The sequence below is a fragment of the Rhinolophus sinicus genome, chromosome 1, assembly GCF_057876585.1.
Source record: "Rhinolophus sinicus isolate RSI-liver-muscle chromosome 1, RSI-T2T, whole genome shotgun sequence".
Classification (NCBI taxonomy): domain Eukaryota; kingdom Metazoa; phylum Chordata; class Mammalia; order Chiroptera; family Rhinolophidae; genus Rhinolophus; species Rhinolophus sinicus.
This window is the reverse complement of record NC_142501.1, coordinates 184,808,876-184,823,920: the sequence shown is the minus strand read 5'-3', so window position 1 is coordinate 184,823,920 and position 15,045 is coordinate 184,808,876. Positions and strand designations below refer to the sequence as shown.

Sequence of the window (15,045 nt, the reverse complement as noted above, 5' to 3'; positions counted from 1 at the left end):
TCCACTTTACATGATACTTTAGTTAAACTGTAATAATGTATTACTTGGTGGGTCACTCTAACCAAAGCAGTGGGAAATGTGATGAAAACAAGACGTAAAGGAGCTTTCTGGGGGGAAAGAACATGGGCAAAAAATATTTTATTACAATCAGGAAATCTGGTTTTAATCTGGATTCTGATATTACTAATCGTGATCTTTAAAAAGTCACTTTAACAGATCAAGCAGGCGGAAAATCCGTAAGGACTTAGTTGAACTCAACAACACAATCAATCAACTGAATCTAATTGACACCTACAGTCTACTTCATCCAATAACAGCAGAATACACATTCTTCTCAAGCTTACAAGAAAAATCACCAAGGTAGACCACATTCCGTGCCAGAAAACACACCTTAATGAATTTAAAAGAATGGAAACTAGAGAATGTCCTCTCAGACCACAATAAAATTAAACCAGAAACATATAATAGAAAGATAAGATGGAAAAATGCCAAAATACTTCGTAGATTAAACACACTTCTACTTAACACATGGGTCAATAATCTCAAGAGAAATTTAAAAATATTTTGAACTAAATAAAAATGAAAACACAACTTATTAAAATTTATGAATATAATAAAAGCAGTGCTTGACGGAAATTTATAGCAGTGAATTCAGCACCCATTCATGATAAAAAAAAAACCCTCAATCAACTAGAAAGAGGGGGTCACTGCCTCAAGTTGATAAAAAATATCTACAAACAATGTATAGCTATTACCATACATAATGTGAAGAAGCTCAAAGCTTTACCACTAAGATCAGGAACAAGGCAAGGATGCTCCCTCTCTCCACTGTCCTTTAACATGAAACTGAAAATCCTGGCTAATGCTGTAAGAAAAGGAAATAAAAGGTATACAGATTGGAAAGGAAAAAATAAAACTGTCTTTGTTCATAGACAACATAATCATCTATGTAGAAATCCTGAAAGAACTGACCCAAAAAAGTCCTCTCAGAACTAATAAGAAATGATAGCCAGGTTGCAGGATCCAAGGTTAATATACAAAAGTCAATCACTTTTCTACAAACTAGCAATGAACAAGTGGAATTTGAAATTTAAAACACAATACCACTTACATTAGCAGCCTCCCAAATGAAATGCTTACGTATAAATCTAACTATATACATAACTATATGTGTATATCTAAAAACTACATATGTATATAGTCATATATATAGTCTGCATGAAGAAAACTACAAGACTCTGATGAAAGATATCAAAAACAAGAAAAATCCTAAACTAAATAAATGGAGAGACATTCCGTGCTCACAGATAGGAAGACTCAATATTGTCAAGATGTCAGTTATTCCTAACTTGAACCAAAGATCAATGCAATCCCAATCAAAATCCCACCAGGTTATTTGGTAGATATTGACAAACGATTCCAAAGTTTATATGGAGAGGCAAAATAACTCCAAGAGTCAACTCAATTTTGAAAAGTCAGAAGACTGACACTACCTGGCATCAAGACTTACTATAATATACAGCTACAGTAATCAGGACAGTCTAATATTGGTGAAAGAATAGACAAGTCAATGGGACGGAAGAGGGCCCAGAAATGGACCCACATAAATAAAGTCAACTGATCTTTGACAAAGAAGCCACAAATATACCTTGGAGCAAAGATAGTTTTTTCAGTAAGTGGAACTGGAAAAACTGGTTATCCACATGCAATAAACATAAATCTAGACAGACTTACACACTTCACAAAAATTAACTCAAAATGGATCATACCTCTAAATGTAAACTACAAAACTATTAAAGCCCTAGAAGATAACATAGGAGAAAACTAATTGACCTTGGGTATGAAGGTGAGTTTTAAGATATAACACTAAAAGTATGATCCAAGAAAGAAATAATTGATAAGTTGAACTTCACTAAAATTAAAAACTTGTACTCTATATTAAAAACTTGTACTCTATATTAAAAACTTGTACTCTATAAAAGGCGATCTCAAGAGAATGAAAAGACAAGCAACAGACTGGGAGAAAATATTTGCAAAATACACATCTGATAAAGGACTATGGTCCAAAATATACAAAAAACTCTTAAAACTCAACAATAGAAAACCAAACAACCCAATTAAGAAATGGGGAAAAGACCTAAACAGACCTCACCAAAGAAGACATACAGATGGCAAACAGGCATGTGAAAAGATGCTTCACATCGTGTGTCACAGGGCACGCAAATTAAAACAACAATGAGATACCAGTATACCGGTTAGGAGGGCCAAAATCTGAAACACTGACACCACCAAATGCTGGTGAGGATGTGGAGCAACAGGAACTCTCATTTGTCGCTGGTGGGAATGCAAACTGATACAGCCACTTTGGGAGACAGTGTGTCAGTTTCTTACAAAACTAAACATGCTTTTACCATATGATCCAGCAATCATGCTCTTTGGTATTAAACTCCAAAGGAGTTTAAACCATGTCCACAGAAATACCTACACATAGATGTTTACAGCAGGTTTGTTCCTAATTGTCAAAATTTAGAGGCAGCCAAGATGTCCTTCAATAGGGAACTGATAAACGAAATGAACTGTGATATATTACACAATCGAATATTATTCAGTGATAAAAAGAAATGAGCTATCTCAAGCCACGAAAAGATACGATGGAACTTTAAATGTAAACGGCTAAGTAAAAGAAGCCAATCTGAAAAGGCTACATACTATATGATATCAACTATCTGGCATTCTAGAAAAGACAAAACTACAGACAGTAAAAAAAAACCAAAAAACAAAAAAAAAAAACCAAAAAAACCAGTGGTTGCCAGGTGTTGGCAGCAGGGAAGGGAAGGATAAATAGGTGAAGCACTGGGGATTTTTCAGGGTGGTGAAACTGTTCTGTATGATACTGCAATGGTGGCCATATGTCATACATTTGCCAAAACCCACAGAATGTACAACAGAGTGAACCCTAATGTAAACTAAGGAATTTAGTTAACAGTAATGTATCAGTATTGACTCATCAATTGTAGCAAATGTTCCACACTAATGCAAGCTGGTGACAATAGAGGAAGCTGGGGGAGGAAGCGGCATGGCGTACGGGAACTCTATCCTTTCTGCTCACTTTTTCTGTAAACCTAAAACTGCTCCAAAAAAATAAAGCCTATGAGTTTACCAAAAAAGTCCTTCTCAGAATTACCTATTAGAAACTCATTCATAGTTGAGAGTGCAATGATTTTTTTAAAAATAAGAAACACTCCAAATATTGTCATTTAAGCTGTAAAGCAGCACTCAAATATTAATGGCAAAACAGCGCTCAGTTATGTCGTTTAAGAACAAGACATTTGCTCCAGCACAATCACTGGTCTAAATCTGCCTTATAATTCAAAAGCACTTAAACCTTCTAAGTGTAGAGAGCATTCTAAACACTGCTGAATGCCGATGAAACAACAACTGTGGTCAAGGCAGCACTCCAGTTTGTGGTATAACATGCTTAGATCTGTAACTGTATCATTGCCCCCACAGGTTTTCATATTCTACATATTCATTCCAACAAACATGAAGGCTATGTTTTGTATACCAAAATGGCAGGGCCCACCTTCTCCCTGCTGAAATTAAAGGCTTCATTCAGCGAGCAGCAAAAGCACATATAGGGAGGGGGCTTAGCACAAATCTGCAGTGTGCCATTTGCAAAATAGTACCCTGATGAAACTACGCCTAAGACTTGCTTTGCTTCCAAAATGACATCTTTAGGACATGCCTTAAGAACCTTTTCATAGGCAAGGTCTCACTTTAAAGGAGCCCCATAAGTGAAGAGTTCCCAAGCTGCGTGCCTCAAGGAAACTTGCTACCAAGAGCCTTGCTATCAGCTAAGAAGATGCAAATTTCTGTCTTATCTGCCAATAAGACAGAAATTTGACTACAGAAATAATGGCCAGGTCCCAAAACATATTTTTTCTGCCATGTGCAATATTCTATGTAAGTTTTATACTGTGAATTTAAAGGAAAACATCTCAATTTCAAACAGCCTTCTTAAGGCTTCTGTGAATTACATCCACAGTTTATAATTGCTCCTGGAACCTGGTTGGTCGCCCTGAATGCCTTTCGCAAAGTAGCACCCTACTGCACAGTAATTTCGCTCTTCAGTCCTAACCCAAAGGGACTGGGACCTTTGAGCCTTTCCGGTGAAAACACCCTTGGAATGGAGGCGGGCCGTAAGGATGCTGGACCTCGAGCTCCGCCTCCAGTTTCTCCTTGTAGTCACACCCTCAGCTTATTCTGGTTTGTACTGACAACTGTGTCCAAGGCAATGCACAGCTGACACCACACTACTTCCCTTTCCAGACACACTATTTAGAAACGATCAGTAACACTTTTCCATTTATAAACAAACAGTTAATAACATAGCTGGCTAATCAAGTGCTTGTGCAAATGGGGCAAAAAGAACAGAAATGAAATTCAGGGACTAACACCGTATATTATCTTTATTTTGTCTTTTCTACTAAATCATTTAGAAAGAACTTTTATAAATTTCATCCTTCTGGCTGTTTCAGAATTTTCCTGCTCCTTGCTCACCTACCGAAGCTAACTGAGTTGTCAAGAAGGAAAACAAAACAACAAAAAATAAAGATTAGAAGAGGGGAGTATATAGGCTTACATTACACCAGTGGCTTAAGAATCTTGAAAGAAAATTTAAGATCTACAGGCTTAGTGACTAGTGGTGGATGAAGAAACAATAAAAGGAAGCAATCACTGCAAAATTTGTTAAGTCTGTTTGATAGACTGAGCCTACCTCCCAAATTCTTAGGGGCACGACCAGAAAGTACAAGACAGATCATTAAGACAGGTACACCTTACTCCAATTTCCATGTCTGTTTGCCAGATAACTAGAACTAGCTTCAGCTAAGTTTCTCTATCTCATGCACATTACACACAAGACGGATACACAAAGATCCAGAATAGTACTGCTTCCTGCACAGAATTTCAAATATATTCCTCTATTCCTCCCAACCTAAAATATATGACATGAATTATCCTTAATAAACCCATGTCTTTTAGACATGTATAATCTCAAACTGTTTTTTAAAACTTCTATTTATTTTAAGTGTGTTTTTCCAGGACCCATCAGCCCCAAGTCAAGTAGTTGTTTCAATCTAGTTGTGAAGGGTGCAGCTCACACTGGCCCATGTGGGGATCGAACCGGCAACCTTGGTGTTATGAGCACCGCACTCTAACCAACTGAGCCAATTGACCACCCCTAATCTCAACCTTTAATGAAAAAGAATCTCAGTGATAAGGAACAGTTATATCATCCTCTTAATTTCCTGCTCTTAAAAGTTACTAGTATTCTGTAACTTTAGTTCACTTTTTTTCTCGATTCCTATAAAGTTTTTGTAGACAAATGTTGTGCTGCCTCTAAAACACAGAAGCAATTGTTAATCATATTTTTCCTCTTTAATCACTTGTTATGACTGCCCTCATGTTTCAGAAAAGTATGGGAAGAGTCTGCCAAATTCGTCTTCCTAAGATTGCAACTTTGTACAAATCCAAATCTTTCAGGCTACAGAGGAAAACCTGAACTCCTCCTCCTGCCAATCACCATCTTCCTGAATCTGGTCGTTACCAAGACTGTCCCTGGAAATGACACCAAGTGGATTAAAGAGTGATTAATCCTGACTTTCCTAGGAATCAGTTTCTTCATCTATATATAAAATTAGACTAACTAGACCATTTAAGGATTTTTCATTCTCTACTTCCAATATTTTTATTCCACCCCTCCCAACTTCATAGAAGATTTTTTTTTTAAAGTGCCATGGTAAGTAGCATCTGCTATTACTGTTGTCTGTACTAGAGATGGTCTAAGCCTCAAGGAACTTAAACTCCAATTGAAGATCCAAGGATATTATATTAAACCCAATAAAAGCCTATTTATGACCGCCCCAAAATAAGCCCCACAGACAACAACTGATAGAGTGTGCATTCTCAATGGTGAAAATTGGCGCCTTTAGAGTGAAAACAATGGTTTGTGGTCCTCCAAAGGGCATTAAAATTTCACAGGGGTGACGGAGTCGTTAGGAGAAACTTGTCTAAAAAGACAATAACAACAACAACAAAAAAAAAAAAAAAAAAAAGGTTAAGAAACACTGATAGAGGAATCCCTAGGGAGCTTTATACAGAGGGTGCCAAAAAAAGTATATACATTTTAAGAAAGGAAAAAAACCATTAAAATTGTAATATTCAATATATACCGATCACAAAAGATGAATACAAGTCATGAGTATACATTTTTTTGGCACCCTTGGTATTTGCTACGAATTGGCTAAATTACTCTGAACAAATTACTTAACCTGAGTCTCACCTTGATGTACCACCAACATTCCAGGGCTGGATTCCAACTGTATCTTCTCATCCTTCACGTCTCCAGTTCAATGTTCCTCCCTCAAAGGGACCCTTTCCTGAGCACTCACGTACGTCTCCCCTCTCGTTCTCTCAGCACTGCTGATCCACTTTCACAGTTTGTAGTTCTGTCCTTGCTTCCTTGTTTTAATTGGATGGCAGGCTCCATGAGGGGAGGGACCACGTCTGTTGGTTTACTCAGCCTGGCACAAAGTAGGTACTCGCAGGTTCTTGCCAAGTCCTTCCCCTTCTCCAACTTTTATTCCCCCAACATATTAAAGGGTGTATCAGGACCCTTTTCTAGAGGTGAGCCCCAGAGATGGTCTCCAGTACTGGCAATTCACTAACTCTTACTTTCTTTTAAAACCCCTGCAAGGATTCCCTTGGCCCCAGAGCATAACCTGCCAGAGAATTTCCCCCAAACCTTTGATGAATTATGAAAAATTGAGTGTGATTTTTAGAGTTTTTACCATAATAAACTTATTAAGGGGAATGGCTTGGGGAAGGAATGTGCATATTTTTTTAAATGCAAGGTTGAATATCAAAATGGCCTATTTTACTCTCCAAGATGTCCAAGATTTAAAAGATCGGTCCTTTCTTATTCCAGTGGCTGTTTCAGGGACATGATTAACTGAACTGCTGATAGAGAGGTGAGGCAAGTGGAACAGTCAAGGGCATGTACCCATTCCATATGCTGGGGGCAGAAAACTAATGTGAACGAGAGCTGAGCAAGTAAGTACATTAGATAGAGGGAAAGCAAACTTGAGATATGGGAGTCATTTCAAACCAGAACGGGTAACATTTGGACATTATTATCCCCCTGAAAACAGCTTCTGCCCAGTTACGAGGAGCCCGGTCAGGCACTATTATAGTGAAATGAATTTTAGTGAAAATATAACATGAGGAGACATGCTTACAACTAATCTATGTATATATATGTATAAATATATGTATATACACACACACACACACACACATATATATGTCTTTCTATAGTGTCGAGACATTTGGCAAGTTTTAAACTATAAGTTTAGCTGGAAAAGGAAAAAAGCATATACACGTATGTGTATGTACATGCATGTATATAATTCACATATATCCATATATATCTATATATAAAAATAATGTGGATTAAAACAAAATATACTCCATTCCCTAAGTTTTCCATTAAGTGTGGTCTTAAATTAGGGTGACCATATAATTTGACATCCTAACCAGGTCAGTTTTGATAGTGAAAGAGAGCCTTACTAATAATTATACCCGGACAACAGGTATACACGGGACTATCCTGAGAAAACCAGGACACATAACCACCTTAATTATAACAAAGCCCATGGAAAAAACTGCAAGATTTCAGGAAATAAAAGTCAGATGAACAATATTAAAATGTATGCATCCTTTAGTAAAGTTTTAAAATCAAAGGTTTTAAGAAATGAATTTTAAATGATGAAGTCCACAAAAGATTTTGTCCCTATGAGGCAACATCTTATTACACAAAGGATATAAATTAAAGAATAGTAAATTATTAAAACATGGAATTAATCTCTAATAGGACCAGAAGCTTAAATCAATATTTTCTTTAATTGAGAAAAACAATCTTTTCTAAAAACATAAGCCAACCCCATATAGACATTTCTGCACCAGTCTCTAGTACCACTTAGTTATTTTTGTTACTAGGAAACATTTGCACAAAAACAACATTTATATCCTCCTCTTGCTTCTCTTCTTCCACCTAAAGGAATAACTTCCATTATTAGCAATACACTTAATATCTCCACAGCAACTAGTATAATTGGGGTATTACCACAGGAGGATAATGCAGTGGAAAACAAAGCGATAGCAGTGTAGAAAAAAGAAACAAAAACACAACACTTCCACAGCTTTGGTGGGAAAATAACAACCAAGGGGAAAAAAAAGAAAAACTTGCCAAAACTTTGAGGTTGCTACGGTCAGTTGCTACTGTAAGATACTTAAGTGTGCAACAACGCAAATAAAAGTTTCAAAAATGGTGACATGCATGGAATAACTGCATCAACTTCACCAGAAGAACAGAGGTGTGGAAGGGATGAGGTTTCTGAAATAGAGAAGCAATTTCTATAAGTTTCCATCTGTGGCTCCCAAGAAGGTTCAGGGTCTCAGAAGAGAGGCCTGAAGCTAAGACTAGGGTTAGGTGAACGTTCCGAATCAATCACTGGCAACTGTGGAGTGGTAGGGAGTGGGGAGGAGGAAGGAGGGATGAGGAAGGCGGGGCGATCCTGGGCCAAAGACATCCCCAGCCCAGGCAGGGCAATGGCTCAGAAGGCAGAGGGCCACAGACTGAAAATCAGGACAATTGGGCTCTTCATTGGCCTCTGCCTGACGCAACACAGGGGTAAATGCTCAATACAAGCAAAAAAAAGTCATATTTGACAATACTCAACTCATTAATTCAGGAAACATGCATTGAGTGTCTATATCATGCTAGGAAATATCCTCGCACCCCCGGCCCCCCCCCCAAAAAAAAAAAAAAAAGTACAAATTTTGCCCTCAAGGAGATCAGTCTAGAACAGGGGTGTCCAAACTTTTTTCAACGTTTTTCACCAAGGGCCATATGCGGTAAAATACACCAACAGCCAGGCCACTCACTCGAGGTGAAGTACGTATTGCCTCACCTGGTTTATTTAAGTAAACTAAGTATATTTTTGGAATTTGCTGCAGGCCAATTAACAATGGCTCATGGGCCGCAGTTGGCCCACGAGCCGCAGTTTGGACACCCCTGGTCTAGAAGGAACATAATTTCAACAGAAAATCATATTACAATATGGTAGTCTTGTGACAGAGAAAGGCCTAAGTACTCTGGAACAAAGAGGGGACACCTAGCCCACAGGGGTGAAGTGGAGAAGGGAGAGAGTGAGGAACGCTCCAGACGGGATGCTGGAGGTCAATTCATTTGTGCTTTTAATGCTCCTCTAAAAATGACTCAAGATCACCAGCTAAAGGAACCCTCCCCGTTGCAAAACCCAACAAACGCTGTGTCCTCATCTTATTCAACTCCGCAAGCACTTACAACAGAACGGATTACTCCATCCTGCTTTAAACACGTGCTTCTGCTGGCATCTTCTGGTCCCCCTCCTACCTCCCTGGTTACTCCATGGTCTCCCACTTGATCTAGTAACGCTATTATTCCTCAGAGCCTGCTCTCCCTCCCTCTTCTCTGCCTACAGAATCTCCCTCGGTGATTCCAGATTTCTCGTAAGTGTATATGCCACTTCTATGCTGAGACATCTCTGGCCTGGATCTTGTCCCTGAATGTAGGTCTCCCAGTCACTGTGGGCCATTGACCTCTATCTCCGTTAGGATGATTAATAGGCAACTCAAATTAACCAATGGCCAAAACAGAACTCTATGCCCTGCAACCCCGTCACCCACCAAAATGCTAGGAGTCCTGTCTGATTTCTCCCACTCACTCATGTCACCCATCCAAACGTATTCATAAATCTTCTTGATTCTATCTCCAAACCTCTTAAATCAATGCAATACTGCCACTCTACGCCAGGCCACGTCACTTGTCATATAGAATGCTGCCAATAGCTTCATAACTCATCTCCTTGCCTCGACTCTGCCCCTTTCTAGTCCACTCTGTGCAGCAGCCAGAAAGATGTTACAAATGGAAATCAGATCATGTCCCTCTCCTTGGATCAGTTCACAATGCCTTCTCATTGCATTTGAAAGGAGACTCATGCGCCTCACAAAGCCTGCAGGCCCTATGCCACATGGTCGTGCCATCTTAGCTCTGACTACTCTCTCCTGCCCAGACACTGCAGCCAGACTGGCCTCTCTCCCTTTCCTTGTGTAACCAGGCACTTGCCCTCCCCGGGCAGATGCACACGCTGTTCCCTCTGCTGGCTCCTTCTTATCCTTCACACCTCAGTGCAAGACTGACCTCTTCCAACAAATCTTTCCTGACGGTGCTAGAAGAGCAGGTTTCCCCAGTCACTCACTGTTGTGTCACCATGTTTCTTTTAAAGAAGTCCAAATCTGCACTTGTCTTGTTTATTGGTTTTACTCACTTACCATCTGCTCAACATCCCTTTCCAACACCTTTTCCCTCTCAACACAGAAACTCAAACAATCTCCATGAGGGTAGACACCTTAGCTACTGTTCACTGAATCCCCAGGATCAAGAAGAATGTCCAGCACATAGCAAGTGCTTGAAAAACTGGGGTGACTGAATCAATCAATTTCAGAAGGAATTAAGGAGGGCTTGGACTCTGTTTCAGCCATCTATGTAGTGCAGGTATTTGATCAATATGTTTAGAAATCCAAAGCAACCCATCGTGAGAACAGTGGCTTGCCCAGTGGCTGGGGGATTTTTTGCTATAAAATCCTCTGCTATGAAATCCTTCCTGTGCATTTAGTTATTTCTGCCCCCCCATAGAATTGCACTATTCCCTTCCTTCCTCTCTTCCCTTCTCTCCCTCTCTCTCATATTGTGCCTGTGTCTTCTTACATCCTACTCGTATCTGTTCCTGGCAGACTGATGTTTGATATCAAGTAATGATTTCTCTGATCTAGGTTTTACAGTGGCCTTGCTTCCCAATTTGTCACAATAAGCAAGTGAACAAGAGCAAACAGTACGCATATGAACAGGCAAGGTTGAGGGAAGGTGGTAATGGATAAACAGGTAGACAGTGAGGTGACAGGAGTTACAGGTATGAGGCACTGGCCTGAGACAAAGTCAGACGATGCACACATCCTGCTGTATCAAAACTCACAAAGGCATCCGATTGCCATCTTTCCTACATGCATGAATCTAATATTCTAAATACTTCATGGATAGGCCCAGACACACCTCCAGGCATCGGAATTCAGAAATTTACGTGACAGATAACCTTAGATGTTTCTCTGTACCACTCAGCCTGTTCCCTCATTCTAGCAAAAGGCACCGGAACCAGTTTTCTCTGTTGCTCACTAAGGCGACTCCATGATATAATTCTGTTTTTAAATATAACAGACCAAAGTCATTGGACTATTAGGGGATTATCCTCAGATTCATGCAGGGTACTGTTCCTTAAGTATAAGGCTGGTCCGAGCTGCATGGTATGGTAGCTGCTAGCCACACATGGCTATTGGGCACTTGAAATGTGGCCAGTCCAAGCTTGAGATGCGCTGTAAATGCAGAATACACACCAGATTTTGAAGCCATAGGAAAAAATATAAAAATTTTTATACTGATTGTAGTTGCTATTAGGTATGATAACATGTTGATATATTGAGTTAAATGTTTTTAAAATGAATGTCACCTGTTTCTTTTTACTTTTTGTAATGTGGCTGTTGGAAAACTCAAATTATTTACGTGGCTATCATATGTGGCTCCCTTTATGTTTCCATTAGACGGCACTGGGTTCTTAGGGCTTGGGGTAGGTCAGCAACGGGTCCAGGGTCTGGGCTTTGCAAGCTCAGAAACTATTTCATCAGTTCACCCAGGAGAGATAAGCTCTGGTGCTCTGATTTGTACTAACAAAAGACACAACATGGATCTATTAATTCATCAATGATGGGTGGGAGAGAAAGACTAGTGAGGAAGTTACTCGGCCACCTCCACGGCCAAGTAACCTCTGCTATGGAGGTTCTGGCAGGGAAAATCAAGCTACTAATCAAGAATTGCTTGATGAGGATAAAATGTAAGCAACTGAGTCAGGGAGTCCTGTGGAGCGCTACACCCATAGAGCCCTGTCTTGAGAACTTTCTAGACAAGAGAAGTGAGGAGGTAGAAAAATCTCCTGTGAGAGCATTTTGGAACATAGACCAAAATTTCCTTCACTCACATCATTTGAGTTCTTTCTAAACCTTCACATTTATAAGAGGAAATTGACTGTATATGACTGTATGTATGTATATGATGTATGTGTAGATATGTATATATATATATGTGTATATATATACATATTTACGTAGTTTCCCCTAAACTAACAAAGTGACTCCAGATCTAAAAAGGGTATATTGAAAAGAATTACAAATAGGAAAATATCTTATCTCATGGTTTTAAGAGTTTCTCATAGTTTTATATTTCTACACAAGATAGTCCCTTCCCCCCTAGAAACTGTTATACATATATTTACACCATTCAGCTAATTCTCCATCATATTTCCTTAAAATTATAAAAAGAAATCCTACATTATCCATTATTTCATTTCTCAAGACAGGAAGAGTCCCAAGATTACATTTCTTACACTGGTGTTCTTTCTACATTGTACAATTGGGAGACACTTAACTGAAGGAAGTTGTCTCCAAATCACAATGTAAGACTGTTATTGGAAGATTTCTTAAGGAAAAAAACTTTAACCATGACGATAATTCTTGTTATTTTTAATTTCAGTAATTGACACTTCCATTCCAAGATGTCACCTACTCTGGGGGCCTATAGCACTCAAGGTACTTACTACAGATGATCCAATGAATGATACCACCATTTATTTGTTTAAGTCATTACAATTTGGGAAGCCCTTGTATAGATGTGCCATTGCTTTCAGAGAATTCATAATAATGTTGCTAGGCAAGCAGAGCAAACAAAAGATTTAAAAAAAAAAATGTAAAGGGAATGTGAAGTCAAAACTCATGTGATAATCTCCACCACCATCACGGCCACCACATTTGAGCTACCATTTTATCGCAAATAAATGCAAGGGTATGGTGACCACTATCTGGGATGCAGAACCACATTTCTGTTAGGCAACTCTAATGAAAAAGGCCTGAGGTGGCTCGACTGGCTCCAGAATCAATAAGACTTTTGCTGAAACCTTGGTAATGTCATGTTAAATGTTTGCTAGTTACAGAAATGTATAGAATTATCAAAAGTGTACTCCCACAGCCTCAAAGTGGTTACTTTTACATGTAAAATAAAACAGCTCTCAAAATGTAAACACTTGCTATGCCTGACGTGTCCATAACAATATATCATGAGATTAGGGAGCCCTTTCCCAGGGCTAGCATAAGAAACAAATCAAAACATAGATCCTTCTAGTACCTCTGTATTTGCTTCCTATTGCTGCTATAATAAGTTACTACAAATCTAGTGGTTTAAAACAACACAAATTTATTTTCTCACTGTCTTGGAGGCCAGAGTAAAAAATTGGTCTCACTGGGCTAAAATCAAAGTGTCAGCAGGGTTGCATTCTTTTTTGGAGGTCCTAGGAGTCCTGTTTCCTTGTCTTTTCCAGCTTCTAGAGACCGTGCATTCCTTGGCTTATGGCCCCCCTTCATCTTCAAAGCCAACAATGGCTGCTCAAGTCTTTCTAATAAAGCCGACTAACTGTCTGGTTCTTTTTTTTCACTTATAGTTGATCTTTGGTTCTCATTCTTCTGCTCCCCTTTTCCATTTATAAGGGCCCTGTGATTACATTGGGTCACCCAGATATCCCAGGATAATCTCCACACCTTGACATCAGCTGATTAGCAAACTTAATTCCATCTGCAACCTTAATTACCCTTTACCGTGTAAAATAACAGATTCACAGGTTCTGGGAATTAAGATGTGAATAACTTTGGGGGGTGAGGGGGCATTATTTTGGCCTACCACCGTCTTCAACAGTAATTAGAAAACAGCCAAATAAACCTCACAGGTACAAGCTACTCTCCTCAAATAATGATAGTTAACTATTTTAATTTACAGTAGGTGGAAGCCTATTGTAATAAAGATGGTTAGTAAGAACAGCAGGCCTGAGACTGCAGCTCTTGTTGCTGAGCTGAGTGTGATCATGTGATGGGAGCACGCGTGGCTCCTTTCCCAGATTCCCAACCAGGCCTGATAGAAAGAACACTCAGAGCCTTTCGAGAGAAATGTTTGACAATACCATATTGAAAACTGAGTGTCAACAGCTTTCAGTAACGATAATGAAATATATGACCTAGTTGTACTCCTCCACATGGTAACTCGTAAGGAGTTGATATGGATGTTTGGACAGGTGTGACTTTTCCTTTGATAAAACTGCAAGTGTGAGGACACAAATGTGGCCCAAACTGGGAGACACATGCCAGATTCCATGACGGTGCAGTGGTTAGACTCCACAGCCAAACTGTCTGCTTTAGAACCTAATTCTGCTGTGAGACCTGAGCCAAGTGACTTAATCTCTCTGTGTTTCAAATTGGGACCCTAAAATGGGTATAATATCTGCCTCACTGTGATTTAGGAGTAGTAAGTCACTAACAGTTCTAAAGGCTCAAAATAAATCTTGGCACAAAGTGAGCGTTATAAACATTTGTTAAATTAAATTTTAAATGTTCCTGCTTGCTGATTATAACATGCCAATCAAGCTATATTCCAAGGAAATGTACTTCTTAGCACTAACTAATCCATCATAGAGGATATATTATATAGACACACATACATATGTGTGTATGCATATATATATATATGGAATATATATGTAATTTTATATATATATATATATATATGTATATATATATATATATATATGTATATCTATAATTTCACAGAAACAATGCCATTTGTTGCTATTAAAGTTTGGTAGTAACTATGGGGGGGTAATAACTAGATGCTTAAGCAACTCACGATCAAATGCAAACCTCAGAAAACAGCAGCAGCTGTGTTAAATAGTCTTAGGGCCTCCTAAAGAAAGACACACAACACTCGGGAGGACAGTAGGGTTTGTGATTCTTAATGGC

General features: G+C 38.9%; 1 protein-coding gene across 6 annotated transcripts in view; it reads right to left on the bottom strand.

Moving 5' to 3' along the window:
- The window catches only part of SGMS2 (sphingomyelin synthase 2), a 154,833-nt gene that overhangs the window by 60,286 nt on the left and 79,502 nt on the right, over nucleotides 1-15,045 (bottom strand). The window contains exon 2 of one of the 6 annotated variants that reach the window (XM_074322690.2): nucleotides 6,344-6,584. The exons of the other annotated variants lie outside the window; for them this stretch is intronic. The gene's annotated coding sequence lies outside the window, so the exon portion shown is untranslated. The remainder of the gene's footprint in view (nucleotides 1-6,343; nucleotides 6,585-15,045) is intronic. 6 annotated transcript variants of the gene reach the window in all.